General features: G+C 63.2%; 1 protein-coding gene across 2 annotated transcripts in view; it reads left to right on the top strand.

The window, feature by feature from the left end:
* The window catches only part of MAD1L1 (mitotic arrest deficient 1 like 1), a 320239-nt gene that overhangs the window by 266658 nt on the left and 39177 nt on the right, over positions 1-14404 (top strand). The gene's annotated exons all lie outside the window — the stretch shown is intronic.

Below are 14404 nucleotides of genomic sequence, written 5' to 3'. Positions count from 1 at the left end.
AGAGTCGTCTGCGCACAGCGTCCGTCCTCACACTCTCCCGAGAGGGGGCGGCGGGGGCACGTCGGCCTAGGAAGCTGTGCAGAGACGCTGCAGCGGAGCCCGAGACCGCCCTCGACCTCGGGTCAGCGGTGCCTCTGAAGGCTGCACGGGAAGCAAGGCTTGGGGAGGGAAGGTGGCTTCGGGGTCAGGCCACCAGTGCGTGGGGGGCCGGTGTGACCTCGACAGAGACACCAGGTCCTGTCTCCCCGGCGGTGCCGGGCGGGCCCAGGGACGCTGTGGCAGGGGAGTACCCAGGGTCCGGCCCCACCCTCCTTTGCTGCCTCCAGACAGCGGGCTTTGTTGAAAACTGGTTGGCGCTTTAATTACCGCGTGTCCCAGGCTGTCCTCTCCCCTCGCTGTCTGTCTGTTCTCAGTGTCAGGTACAAAGGGCAACACCATCAACTGGGTGTGTGATTGCATTTGTAAGGAAGCCACGTAACGTAACCACCGGGTCTGCCGGCAGACGGGGCAGGGTTCCCCCGGTGGCCCTGCAGCTGCGACTTAGCGCCCAACGAGTCCTGGGCCAGCCTGGGCCTCAGCTCTGCCGGCGTGGGGTGGGGAGTGGTCCCCCTTCCCGCTGCTGCTTAGCCCCACCCCCACTGCTTTGGGGGCAGCCTCTGGGCCGGACGGTGGAGCCAGCGCCCTGGGCACCTGCTTGGGGACCAGAGGGTGGGGCGTCCCTGATCACCTGGCGGAAGAGTTCTGGGCGGGCATCCGTCCAGAGAAGCGTGCGCGGCCCGTCCCTCTCCTGGACACCCCCACTTGGGTGTCCCTTAGACATCGCAGTTTGCGTGTTTAAATCTGAACTTCCACGGCAACAAGGAAGGACCACGGCCCACAACACGTCACTGCCAGGTGCTGGCGGGACGGGGAGCAGCGGGGACATGGAATGCCGCGGCTGCTTTGAAAGGGCCTCTGGTGTCCTACAAAACTGACTACGTGCTTGCCGTGCGCCCAGCCGTCACGCTCCTCGGTATTGACCCACAGGCGATGAAAACTTACATGCACACAAAACCTGTACACGGGTGATTGCAGCAGCTTCATTCATCATCCACAGAACCGGACAGCAACCGCGATGCCCTTCAGTGGCTGGTGGACGAACCGTGGTCCATCCGGGCAGTGGGGTATTACTCAGCCCCGGAAAGAAGGGAGCCGCGAAGCCAAGAACGACGCGGAGGCACCTTCGATCCAGGTTACTGCGTGAAGGAAGCCAGTCTGGAGAGGCCGCACCCTGGGTGATCCCAGCCGAGTGGCCTTCTGGGAAAGGCAGGGCCAGGGAGCCGGTAGAGGACGGGTGGGTGCCGGGGGCGGGGGAGGGATGAACAGGTGGGGCACAGGCATTGAATATTCTGTATGATTATACTGGTGGACACATGTCCTTCCACGTTTTCCAACCCACAGACTGCACACCACGCAGGGTGACCCTTACGTGAACAGTGGACTCTGGGTAATGACGTCTCAGCGTGGGGTCACCGATCATGACAGGTGCACTGTCCTGGGGACGTCGATAGTGCGGGAGGCCTTGTGCGTCTGTATAAGGGAAGTCTCTGTACCTTCCGCTCGGTCACGCTGTGAACTAAAACCATTCTGAGACCCCTTAAAACAAATAAGCTCCGATCTTCACCTGTCTTAAGCATACGGTGATTCTGGTAAACACGCAAGGTTTGCAGCCATCGTGACGGTGAACCTTTCCGTCACGCCACAGGGGGCCCTGCTGCCCACTCGGAGCCAGCGTCCGCGGCAGCGCACGGTCGCGGGCCAAGTCCGCGCTCTGCCTCTGGCGACGTCTTTTCCGGACTTCTCCCAACAGTGGGGTCACGCAGCACACGGGCCCTCGTGTCTGCCTTCCGCCCCTCACCAGAACGTGTGTGAGGTCTGGCCGTGGCGGCGTGTGCGTGGCGGTGCTTCGTTTCCTTTCTCGGTTACGAATGAGCCTACAGGCACGGACCACGCTTTGACGGACACCGACACGTGGTCCACTGTTGGGCTGTTTCGAATGTTGCTGCTGAAGGCTTTTGAACACAAGGCCCCGTGTGCCCTGGGTGGGAGTGGAATGGGGGGCTCTTTCTCGGGGGGCCGTGGGGGTGAGTTTATATTCAACTTTTTAGGAACCTGCTGCTTGGTTTTCCAAAGTGGTCCTCCATCTCACGGCCCCTGCGTGCGCGCTCTGGTGCCCCGCGTCCTTCTGGCACCGGCGAGCCCTTGGCTTCTTGGGTCCAGCCGCGCTGACGGGTGTGACGTGGCATCGCGCCGTGGCTGCGTCTCCCCGGTGGCGGGCAGCGTCCGGCACCTTCCCACGTGCCCGTTAGCCATTCGCACATCTCCTGTGCTGAAACGACTTCCGTAATCTTCAGCCCATTTTTTATGTAATTTGTTTTCTCGTGATCATATTCCTCATGCTGCCTTTTGATAAGTGAAAGTTTAAATTTTGAGAAAGTCGCATCTACCCGTTTCTTCTTCTCTGCCTAGCGCTTTGCCTGCAGAATCCTTGCTCACCCCAGCGTTGCCATCTCCTGGCTTCTGGGAGGTTTTACGTGTGGACCTATGACCCACAGCAAATCGGTTTTTGTGTCCGGTGTGAAGGAGGAGCCAACGTTCGCTTGTTGCTATTTAGATACCCAGCTGTTGAAAAACTCCCCTCTCTTGGGCTCCTCTGAGACGTTGGGACGCATCTTGCTAGTGGATACACAGACTCAGGGTGACGCGTGGATGCTCGCGGACCCAGCTCAGAGCTCTGGCGGCCGGACGCCGGGATGCTGAGCGCGGTTTCCGGGGACGGAGCTGGGGGCCCTGCCGGCGGTGCGCACTGCCTCCAGGAGCTCGCCGCAAAACCGATGCCGAATGCTACTTTCGCTTTTCACCTTTTCGCGTAAAAGTGAGAAAACCTTCTTTGGATTTCTCGTGGACAGTGAGAACAGGCCCTAACGGGCGTTTTGCCGAAGCGGAGTGGCGTAGTGCGGCCTTGATGACCGCAGCCCAACTTACCGTTCTCGGTTGCGGGTTGTTTGCATTTCTGCGTCCGTTTCTGCATCGGCTTGCCCAAGTCTTCCCTGCTTTTCTCGAATGGTCCACGCTGCCACCCGCCTCCCTTTTCTCGAATGGTCCACGCTGTCTTCTGCACTTGGCCGTCTCCCACCCGCCGTGTCCTCGGCTCATGCCCTGGCTTCCCAGAGGGCTGCTGCGACCGGCCCCTTCCCGACCCTGCTTTCTCGTTCTCCGTGGCGCTCACCACCTCTGGAGACCACTCACCCGCTCCTGTGTGTTTATCTGAGTCCCCTGTCGGGATGTAACCCCCTGAGGTCTGGGATCCTTGCCTGCTTGTCCACACTGGCACCTGCCCCGAGCCTGGAATACCGGCAGCCACGTGGTTCACCCTTGACACCTATTTGTTGGGTGAGTAAGTAACCGAGCAGCTTTTCTAAAGCCCTTGTTCCTGGGCTGCTCATCTGAGAACTGTTCCTGCTGCTGCTCTTGAGGGGCAGGAAGGTTGTACTCAGGCTGCCGTGGCATCACCCGCACCCCCCAGATGTCTCCTCCGACGGCGCTGGGGGTCAGAAGTCTCCCGTCAAGGGGCTGCCGGCCCCCGGAGGTTCTGGGGAGAACCTGTTCCATTGGCATTTCCAGCTGCTGGCGGTGGCCGCTTTCCTTGGCGCTCGGCCCCTCCCAGACTCCCCCCAGCGGAACGTCCTCTTCAGACCTGCCACCCTCCTGCCTCGTCGCTGGAGGAGCCATGTGATGACACGGGCACCCCGGACAGTCTCTGCCTCCTTAGTGCACTTACTGGCACCTGCAGGGTTCTGCCGACGAGCCAGCGGTCCTGGTCCTGGGCATCAGGCTCTGACACCCCTCCACAGCCTGTCTCGGTCACTTGTCCTTGACTGGAGAAACTTCCTTCCTCGGACTCACCGGGTCCTTACGACTCAGGGGCGTAGGGGCAGGAGCGGCCCCCGCTGCCGGTGCTGGACAGAGGCCGCAGACCCCAGGCAGACAGCGCAGTGGGCCAGCCCACCGTGGGGTGGGGACCCCGGGGCAGGGGAGCAGGGGGGACCCCTGGGGGTGTTTCGTCTCGCCTCCCGCCAGGGCGTCTACGGGCAGTGCCTGTGGTGGTCCCGCACGGAGGGGCTGGGCCCGGCTGGAGACAGAGCTCAGCAGCACCGGCGGGAGGGGCTGGGGCCGGGAAGGCCGACACTTCCCTCGGAGTTCCCTGGGTGGGAGCGCGCCGTGCGCGTCACCTGTTGTCAGGAGGCCCCTGCTCCTGCCGCGCCTGGCGGACCTGAGGAGGGCTGGCCGCTGGTCCTGGCTGCCTGCCGCGTGTCCTTGACGGAGGGGCGCCTGCCACCTCAGAGCACTCCCTCCCTGTCCAGGCTGTGCACCCTGCTACACGCCTGCTCGCCTCGAACTTAGCCCCTCCTCACCGCACGCCCCACCTTCCTGCGTCCGAGCCCCAGAGGGCTAAGCCGCTGCTCCCCTCGGGTCTGTGGGCGGCTGCGCCTGCTGAACCCCTGCTCGGCTCTCTGGGTTCTCGGTCCTACTCCTTCATGCCTTCCCTTTCAGACTCGAGGCCTGGCCGCATACATTAGCCGGTCTTAATAGACTGCCACATCTTGAAAGCAGGGAGAGAGAGAAAGATTTAAAGTCTTGTCTTGCCCAAAGCAGACAGATTGACTCGAAAATGACTCTGTCAATAAAAGATGAGCTCTGAGAGGCTCTTCCCTCTTCCAAGAGGAAGCTCGCCTTCCAGGAACTCGGCTTCTCTAAGCCCGCTGTTGGAGATTAATAACGCACACGACACGCAGAACGGATTGGAGTGAGCCTGCCGCGGCTGCCGGCGTCCTGGCCTTCACCCACGGGCCGTCCCACCTGGTGGCCACAGGCCGTCGCTGCCAGTGAGCCTGACAGGTCACCTGCTGGTGTGCGTGCGGAAAGAAGTTGCCGGAAACTTCGGTTAAGCGCTGGTGTTCTCCGGTTTACGTCTCAGGGCGTTTGTGAGGTGATATACTTGGGTGGCTCTCTCCTCTAGATGGTTTCAGGCTCTGGCTGGTGTGTGTGAGTGGATGTGTGTGCGTGCACAAGTGTGGGAATGCATGCTTGCACGTGTGGTGTGTGTGTGAGAGCACATGCGTGCATGCATGAGTGTGTGTGTGCATGTGCGTGGGTGCATGTACGAGTGTGTCAACGTGTGCCTGCACATGTGTGTGAGAGCACGTGTGCGTGCATGCATGAGTGTGTGTGTGCGGATGCACGTGTGCGTGTACGAGTGTGTGGACGCATGCCTGCATGCGTGGTGTGTGTGAGAGAGCACATGCATGCATACACACGCATGACTGTGTGCATGAGTGTGTGCATGTGCGTGCATGTGTGTGCATGTGCATGTGTGAGTGTGTGCCTCAGGTGGTCTGCTTCTAACCGTGTGACCCCCGGGGTCCATACCCGTGAAACGGAGGCAGATGTAATGATGTTTCTCGGGTGTTGCCAGAGCGTAAGAGGAGCCAGTGCACACGGAGGGTGTTAGGTCTCCACCCGGTGCTCTTTTCTGGGGTCTCCCGTGCAGGCCGGCTGGCCCTAGTGCAGTGAGTCCCTACCCTCCGGGGGGGCGGAGTGTGCTTTAGTTGGAAAAAACGGGCCGTGAACAACGAAACAAGTGAAGAAAGTCAGAGGATGGTGAGCTCCGTACACACCCCAGGCACACGGGTCCCCCAGGGGCACCTGGTGGGGGGATGGCCGCGAAGGCTCCCTCGGGCACCTGTGGCCAAACCTCTCGGCCTGAGGTGGTGCCGGGAGTCCAGCACTGCCTGCTGGACTTGGGGGATCCACCCCGCTCCAAAGTCCTGGCTTGGATGTCCGGCTTCTCTGCTCCCCAGTCGGTTGACCGGGAACAAGGCGCTGACCTCCTCGGGGCCTGACCCCACATCTGTCAGCTGCCTGGACGAGGGGCCAGCCGTGGCCTTCCACGTGGCCCAGCTGGTCCTCCCCCTCCGCAAAGGCACCAGGGTGGGGAGGCGGAGGGGGGGGGGGGCATCTCCTGGGGCTTCGACCGCTCTCTGTTCTCAGCGGTGGGGGAGGGAGCCTTCCCGGGAATGCGATATCACATGAGCGCCCGCCTGTCACCCCGGGACTCTCCCACCCCGTAATCTGGTGGGCTGTAATTGCTGGTGTCTTTTCAGATCATTTCTGTGCAAGGTGACAGGCTGCTTGTGGAGGGAGCCGTTAATCACACAGAGATGCCCCTGTTTGAAAGCTGGCACCGAGCTTACCCAGGGCGGGCGTCTGCCAGGCAGCCGGCGGTGGGCACACACGCTGCTCATCTGCATATAATTCCAGGGCGAATGTCTTCTCTCTTGTGTAAAACGTGCAATTTCCGGCCCAGCAGGGGAACATGGGCTCATAATGGAGAGACTTTGTCCCAGGGGCCCTCTGCCTCCAGGCAGTTCAAGCAAACCATTCCCTAGGATGGCAGAAGGCCGTGGCGGGCGGGTGGCAGGGGCCTGTCCGGCTGGTCACCGAAGGCAGCGGTCGGGTGGTGTCCGCTGTGCCCCCTCACGGACAGGCTGCTCTGAGTGCCGTGCGAGGAGCGGTGTGGGCGCCTAAAGCCCCCCGGCGGGCAGGGCACGGGCACACGCGGACCTCCAGACTGGTTCCGCCCCCCTTGTGCCTGCCAGCCTCCCGGGCCCCTCTCCTGGAGCTTGGGCTTGGGATGGGAAGGCCATCTGCAGGAGGGGGAGCCCGTCAGGGTGCACGTGCTGCGTCGGGGTGGTGGACCCGCTCTTGTGCGCGGCACCCACGAAAGGCCTGCCTGGGGCCGTGGTCCGGCGGTGGGCACCACCCCCCACCCCGGGGACCAGGACCCGGACCCACAGTCGTCGCCCTGTGGTGCCGGCTCCCGCAGTTGCTAATAAAATTGCATGAATATTTGATGCCTAATTACTAAATATTTAAACACGTAAAACTGAAATAGTTAGAAGTTACGAGATGCCAATAATTCAGCCCCAGCGGCGTGGCACGGCTTTGGGCCTGAGCAGAGCCAGCGCCCCCTGCAGCCCCCTCCCCGTGCACCTGCCAGGGAGGCCCAGGGACGCTTCCACAGGGACACCTCGGGCCCAGCCAGGCTCCTTGGCCCGGCCTGGTCTTGTGTGGCCGGGCGTCCCCGCGTGCATGGGTGCGGTTCTCTCGTCTGAGGTCAGGCCCGGGCTCAGTGTGGGGGCCCCTGCGTCACCCTGACACGTAGCTGTCCCCGAGGCACACCTCAGAGAGACGGGTCGCCTCGCTGGTCTTTGTTCGGCTGCAGGACCAGCTCCGAACACGTGTGCTTTCATCCCGAGTGCCCTTCAGATAACGTAGGGACGCGTTTTGTGCCCCCATCTCCAGACCCAGCACGTGCACGTCAAACACCTGCTCCCGTGCGGCCTCGCTGGCTCGGTTCCCACCTGTGTGACTGCTGCCCCCACGTGTGTCTGTCCTCTGGACACCGAGAGGTCATTTCCCTCAGCTCCGTCACCGGCCTCTTGAACCCAAGGAGGCAAAAACCAAACTCGGGACCTGGACCTGCAGACCCGCGGCGCCCCCAGAGCCTGTTCATGGCAGATGACGGCACCGTCCCGCCTCTCACTCATCCCCACGTCCGCTGTCCAGACTGGGCTCAGTCGTGCCCTTCCGGACCTCGGGAAGACCCAAGGGCCCAGGGCGGCCCACGGCACCCGCTGGCCTGGCTTTGGAAAGCCCGATCTGGCTGCCGAGAGGCTGCCGGTGTCCGGGGCGGGGGGCGCGGCGAGGGCGAGGGGCGGGGAGTTTGCCGAGCGTCATCCTCCTCGCCCCTCGTGCCCGGCAGGGCCTGCTTCAGATCCTGAGCGGGCAGCGCGGGCAGAGACAGCGGGCAGGAAGCGCCGTGCCCAGAGGCCGACCACCCTCGGTGCACGGCAGCCCCACCCCTTCTCTGAGCCCCTGTCTCCCCGCCGTGGAGCCAGGGCCCTCATCCCACCTCTACACGGACGCCCCGAGGGGACAGGCCATGGAGCGGAGCTCGGTGAGCATCGGGAGGTGGGCGATTGGCCTCTTGCCATTGCCGTCCCTGGCCGCGGGCCCCACGGGCGTGCCCGCCGTCATCCCTGCCCCCTGGGCCCCTCCAGACCGCAGGGGCGCAGTGGCTGGGGATGCCCGGGGACGGAGCACAGCTGGTCATCCTGCCTCACCCACAGCCGGGTCCGGGCAGGCCATCGTCCCCCCTCACTGCCTTGCACACGGTGCCCTTGGAGCAGCCCCGGCTCAGCCTGGGCTCCAAGAGCTGTTCTTTCAAGTGGTGAACTATTAGCGCCTTTTCCTGTTTTCTAAGCCTGAGAACCTTAGCATTGGCTAAGTGGTTTTATTCACTTTTCAGAAAGAAAAATGACTCTGTCCCGAGTCCCCAAAGGGAAATTTCAAAAGCTGCTTCCAGTTCTTAAACACAGCGCAGCTGCAGGGGCCAGGCCGCCTGCCTTTGACGGCTCGGCCGGCGGCCAGCGCACGGCTGCCCTGCCCCCTCCCCTGTGTCCTCCTCCCGGCCTCCCTCACGAGGGGTCGGGAGCCATTCGTGGGGTGGGAGAGTTTGTCTGTGGGGACAGGGTGGGAAGAAGGAGGTCTGTCTGCGGGGTGGGAGGTGTCCATCCATGGGGTGGGGTGGGGTTTCTGTCCACGGGGTAGGGCGGGAGGGAGGAGGTCTGTCTGTGGGGTGGGGGGGTGGGGGTTTTCCTGGGGGGTGTCTGACATAGCGCTGCGCCCTGCCCGCCCAGCCTGGAGACCAGTCGGTTACTTCTGGGGTTTCCCTTGTGTGGTTTCCCCTCACAGGATCTCCGAATGTATCTTTTCTTTGGCGTTTTCTGTCTCCGTCTTTGGTGGGGCGCTGTCGGGGAGGCCCTTCCGCGTTCCGTGTCCACGCTTCCGTGCGCGTCTGTAACGGCATCGCTTCCGCGGATTGCACGTTGTTGCTGCTGCCTCGGACGCCTCTCCTCCACAGCCTCCGTCGTAACCTGCGTGTGCGGGAGGCAGGCACTGCGCCCTGCGGGTAGTTCTCCGGGCCGGCGGGCCTCCGTCTGGGGCCGGTCTTCTGGGCACCGGGAAGGCTGCCGCCGGCCGCGTGTGAAGGCCGGTTCAGACCCCGCAGGGGCCGCTGGCGCAGATCGACCTCCTGCCGGGCCCTGTGCTTGTGGACCCCGGGTCCACGGGGGCCGGGGGCGCAGGCATCAGGGAGTGTTCCATTCGTCACAGCAGCCCCGAGGCCTGTCACCCCTGCCTTGGGAGCAGGGACTGTCTCCTCTCCAGGAGGGGCAGGGCCATCACCTGGCGTGCAGGGAGGAGTCCTGCTCCCTGGTGCGGACCCCCCACCACAGCTCCAGCCGGCCTCCCTGCCGCCCAGGACGGTGAGGTCCCACTCACCCAGGCCCGCTGGGCCCGGCTCCTCTCCTGAGTTCGCTCATCTTCTAAGATTTCGTCCGCCCTCTTGTCTGCCGCTGCCTCCCCGCCCTCCACGGTGGTTGCGGTGGGGGGCAAGGTCGAACACATATGTTCAAGGGTGAGCACGTGCGTTCTACTCGCCGTGTCCGTGGGGAAGCCCCGTATGTATGTTCCCTTTGGTTGACACTGACTAGAGCCTGTCCGGGGTTATGATTCAGGGTTTTGGAGAAATGGCATTTCGTGTACTCCCGCCTCCTTGAAGTGCACTTGAAACTCAATGGGACAAAAAGTCCTCCCTGCAGCGAGTGTGGAGTCTACGGGGAAAATAACTTACTCAGAGAAGCTTTTGAAGACACTCTGTTGTGTGAAACAGACACTGTCACGTACGCTGAGGACATGTGACACGAGACCGGATCTATTCCAAAGAAGTGATTTCAAAGCTGAGGAGTCTGGGAGTCAGCTAGGAAGCATGACGGGCTGCTCCAGGCATGTGTAAAGGCCCTGAGGTGGGGAGAAGAGTGGTGCTTCTGGAATAGAGCCAGGGCAGGTGCGGCTGGAGAGGCGGCGGGCCTGGACGCTCGGCACAGGCCTGGTGGCCGCAGGACAGGGTTTCAATTCAGACCGTGTCTCCCCTTCAGAGCTTAGAATTCTGTCCAGAGGACTTGGGCTCCGGCACAGGACTGGAACCCAAAGGACAGAACCCAGCGGCCAGTGCCACTCTGAGCTCGGTGACTGTGCTGGGAGGCCTGGGATCCCGGTCCCAGCTCTGCCCTGCGTGGGTCTCCAGCCCTCCCCCCGCCAGCCTCCTCCCCTGGACGGCGCTTATTCTACACTCAGAATCCTCTGGACCACGATGTGGGTCAGGGAAGCCCGTTAACAGGGAGCCCTTGCCTTCAAAGGTCCCAGGATGGAGCTGAGGCCGCCGCGTGTGGGACAGGGTAAGGCCCGAGGTCTGTCTGTCCCTCAGAATGGCCACCGTGCAGAGTCACACCCAGTCACCTCACTGGCGTGCTCAGGCCACGCAAGAGGAAAGACGTGGACCGCAGGCCCCGGGCTGCCCTCCTAAGGGCCGTTGGCATCTTGGCACGTGTCTCTGCTGTGTCCTGTCTGCTTGTGCTTCTCGAAGGCCCTGGGAGCAAGAGGAGCTCAGAGCTAAGGGTTGCACGTCACTGCCTCCATCCCGAGGCTGGGTCAGAGGTCCCACGGAGCCGACCGGGACCTCCCAGGTGGAGCTGCCCCCCCCCCCACCTCCAGCTCCCCGCACCTTCCCCAGCAAACCGGTACGCAGGGAATTGAGTCGCGGAGGCGCGTGTGCTGTGAGTGAAATGAAGGCACAGCCGGGCTCTGCTGGCCGGTGCGGCCGCGTGTGGGGGCCCCGCAAAGGCTTGCTGCTGGGAGAGTCCCACCGTCCACTGGTCTGTCTCTCACCTGCTCTCCCTGCTCCTCTGGGATAAGACTTTCTCCGAATTTTAGACTGTGAACTGCTCTCCAGAGCCATGTGCCCATAACCGCTCCTTTATCGTGCCATCTCCGCTCTCTCCTGCCAGCCTTACGTAAGGGAGAGTTTATTTTTGTTCCGTGTCCTTCCCACGGGCTCTCCCAGCGGCCTTCTGGGACTCCGGAAAGAGCCAGGTGTTGGGCACGGATGGGGAGGGTGGGGGGTGGGGGGGAGTCCGAGCCATCCAGGGGCAGTCCACCCGTGGATGTGGCTGTGGCCGTGGAGGGAACCAGCCGGCCTGCGTGGGGCCACGTGCCAGTCGAGAAGCAGGCGCATGGCCCCTGGACCTTGCCATCCACCCCTGGCCTGCACCACCCCTGCCCGCCCTGCACACCTGAGCTCTGGGCGACCACGTCCTCTGTCTAGCACCCGCTTGTTCGTTGGCCTCCCTTGTCCCTCACCAAGGACTCTGGAGAGCCTTGCACAGGGCTGCCACGGGGAAGACGGACAGGGTGGCCCAAAGAGAGAAGAGCGTGGCAGGAGGGCACGTTCCTTTAGCCCGTGTTGCCAGAGGGCAGGACGGGGCGGAGGGTGAGTCTGGCCCGGCGCAGCCTCCAGCCGTGGGCCTGATCCCAGGCCTGAGGGGAGGGGGTCCGGGCACGAGGTCCTCATCCCAGGCATCTGGTGATGCCTGAGACATGCACACGGCAGGAGGGGTCCGGAAGCGGGCAGGCCCGGAGCTCTCCGCAGACCCGACGAGGCCACTTGAGTGCTGAGCCGGCCTTGCCCGATGGCCTCTGTGGGTGGCCATGGCCGGGTGCCTGCGGGTGGGTGCGGAGCGGGGTCACCGTGGACCCCAGGGGTCACCGGCCCTTGGCAGGCCGCCTAACCCCACCCACAGGAAGCCTCGGCTCGCTCTGGGGAAGAGGCCGCATCCGAGCAATGGCTTTTCCAAGGCAAAAGGCACATCTTTTATTTATTTAATCCAAACCATCGTGTGAATTATTCATTCACGTTTATGTAAGCGATTGAACGGCAGAATAGGGGGGAGGTCAGAGCACTGACTTTGCTGTGCCCTAAATCACAGCGAGAGCTCACGGCGTCCCCACCCCAACGTGCTGCATTAAGGTGACCGCACCTGAGGACCCACACCAAGCAGACGGGGGGCAGAGCCCTCCGTACCTCTGACAGCCTGTGTGACCTTGAGGAAGTCGCTCCCCCATCCAAGCCTCCCCTCGCTTGTCAGAGGGTGACAGGGGGCCCGCCTGGTGTGGTGGGGGCCGCACTGGGTGAGACAGAGTGTGCGAGGAGCCCGACATGGGGGGCGGAGCTCATACCCCAGGCGTCCGCAGCCCCCAGGGGGACGGGAGGGGCGCGGCTTACCCGTGCATTTGCCTGAGTCCGTGTACTTGTAGGAGTCCGTGGAGTGGATAATGGGCAGCATCTTGATATCTGTGGGCAAAGGGGCTCTTACCTTCTCCAAGGTCAGGTTGCATTATTACCAAAATTAAATTTTCCCCAATGGGCATCTGAGCTCCATTAAAGGCAGTGCAGTCTGACAGGGGTGAATTATCGCCGCAGAAACGTGGTCAGTGAATCTTTCCTTCCAGGATGGGTTTTTCTCCCGCTTGGCGGGTCCGTCCTCGGTGGGCTGGCCGAGAGATTCAGGGAGGAGCACGGGGTCAGAGCCGCCAATTACCCTTTGGATTTCGTAGTCTGATTACTCGATTAATCAAGGGCTCCGCGCCCGTGTCCCGATGGAGAGGCTCTCTGCTCCGGAAGAAGGATGTCCACCGGGGCCATCAGGGCCGTGTGGTGATGGAGGGCAGGTGAGGGCAGGGCGTGTGACAGGTGGAGGGACCCGCATGGCGGGGAGGCCGGAAGGAGCCGTGCCCTGGTCTCAGATTCCTCGTTCAGAGCAAGAACACAGCCGGCCCCGGGCTGCCCGCAGAGCTGTACAAGGTACAGACAAGACCCAGGATACGTGTCCAGAAGCCTGGCACCGGCCAGAGCGCGTGAGGGGCAGCGGGGCCGCGAGAGCTTGGCCTGGGGCGGATGGCGCTCCCCACGCCAGACACGCGTGGCCCGGCAGTGAATGTCACAAGCCCCTGTTTGTGAACCAGAACCCACGCCCTCCGCGTCGCCCTGTGATGGCTGTAGAGCGTGTTGGTGCCTGGAGCTGACCGAGCTCCCACCATCCAAGGTGTGGCCCGAACCCACACGGCACTGTGCTGTGGCCCCGTGGGATCCAGCTTGTCTTTGCGACGCCTCCTCAGGCAGTTGTGTACCCGACGCACCTGGGAGCTGGAGGGTCACACACTCAGGGCCACAGGTCTGGAAGGGCGTACGGGTGGAGGCTCTCCTGTGTGTCTTTCCCTGGAAGACAGGCTCCCCCGTCCCCTTCACCTGCTCCAGGAGGTGACCTTTCCTGCTCTCTCCCTGCCCTCAGCCCTGCCAGGGAGCCTCTGGTTGCCCGGCCCGGGCCCGTCCTGGTGACTGTCACAGGATGTGCCACGGGCCCCTTGCTTCAGCTTGAGCAAGAGGGTTCCTGTCCCTGTCACAGCCGGGTTGACCGGCTCCAAGGCCTGGGGTCTCCCACCACCCTCTTAGACGGCACAGCTCCCGTCCCACCCAGGACGTCCCCGGGCCCTGGAGGGGTTCCCCGACATCAGCTCCAGAGGGACCAGCAGGAAGCTCCTGGCTTCAGAAGCTGGTGTTTGAGGAGAGCCAGCCTTGCTAATTAGTGAGGGGAGAACTGAGGTCTAATTACTGGGAAGGCACCTTGGGTGAAGGATTCGTGATAATTGCTGTGTAGCCTCCTGATGGCTTTGTGCTTGGCACAGCTGGTTTCTCCTGTGCGGCCCTGAACCGTGGCAGGCGTGACGGGAGGGCCTGGGGCCTCTGCCCTGAACCGTCCTGTTAGAGCCTTGAGGGGGCGGGCGGGGTCCCAGGGGCCTGTCTGCGCGCAGTGGCCTTGTCTCCGGCGGGGGGGTGGGGGGGGGGGGAGCCCCGGGGGGGGGGAGCCCCGCCACAGGGATGTGACCAGGAAGCCCCAGGGCATCCACTGTCAAGGCCCCTGCCTGCTCACCACTTCTCAGCGCTGGCCTGTGTGAGTGGGCGGCCAGCCCCCCAGCAGATACAGACCCAAGACTGCCCGTGAGGGGCCGGGCCCCACCCAAGCCTCCTCAGCGGCCCTGGGAAGGACTCTGTGTTGCCTGTTGCCCTTCGGAAAAGGCGCCAGACCGGGGGTCGAATCAGGGCTCAGAGCTGGGACGAGGCCCTCTGTTTTCAGAGTCACTGCTGTCTTTAGAGTTATTTACGTTTAATTGAACGACTCCGCGCTCAAAGGTCGGGCCGTCCCTGTGCTTGTTTTCTTCGTTCCCTAGCTTCGCGCTCGCACGCGTCAGGGCTCTGCCCGGGCGGGACCCCGTCTCCTCCACGACCCTCTGTCGGTGACTCTGGCCCTGGCCCCCGCTGCCGCCCCGCGTCCCATCCGGTCCGGGT

Source organism: Lynx rufus, unplaced genomic scaffold, assembly GCF_022079265.1.
Source record: "Lynx rufus isolate CCGP_SWC_20201006 ecotype Redwood Valley unplaced genomic scaffold, mLynRuf1.p SCAF_27, whole genome shotgun sequence".
In the NCBI taxonomy this organism is placed as follows: Eukaryota; Metazoa; Chordata; class Mammalia; order Carnivora; family Felidae; genus Lynx; species Lynx rufus.
This window is presented reverse-complemented; position numbering and strand designations above follow the sequence as displayed.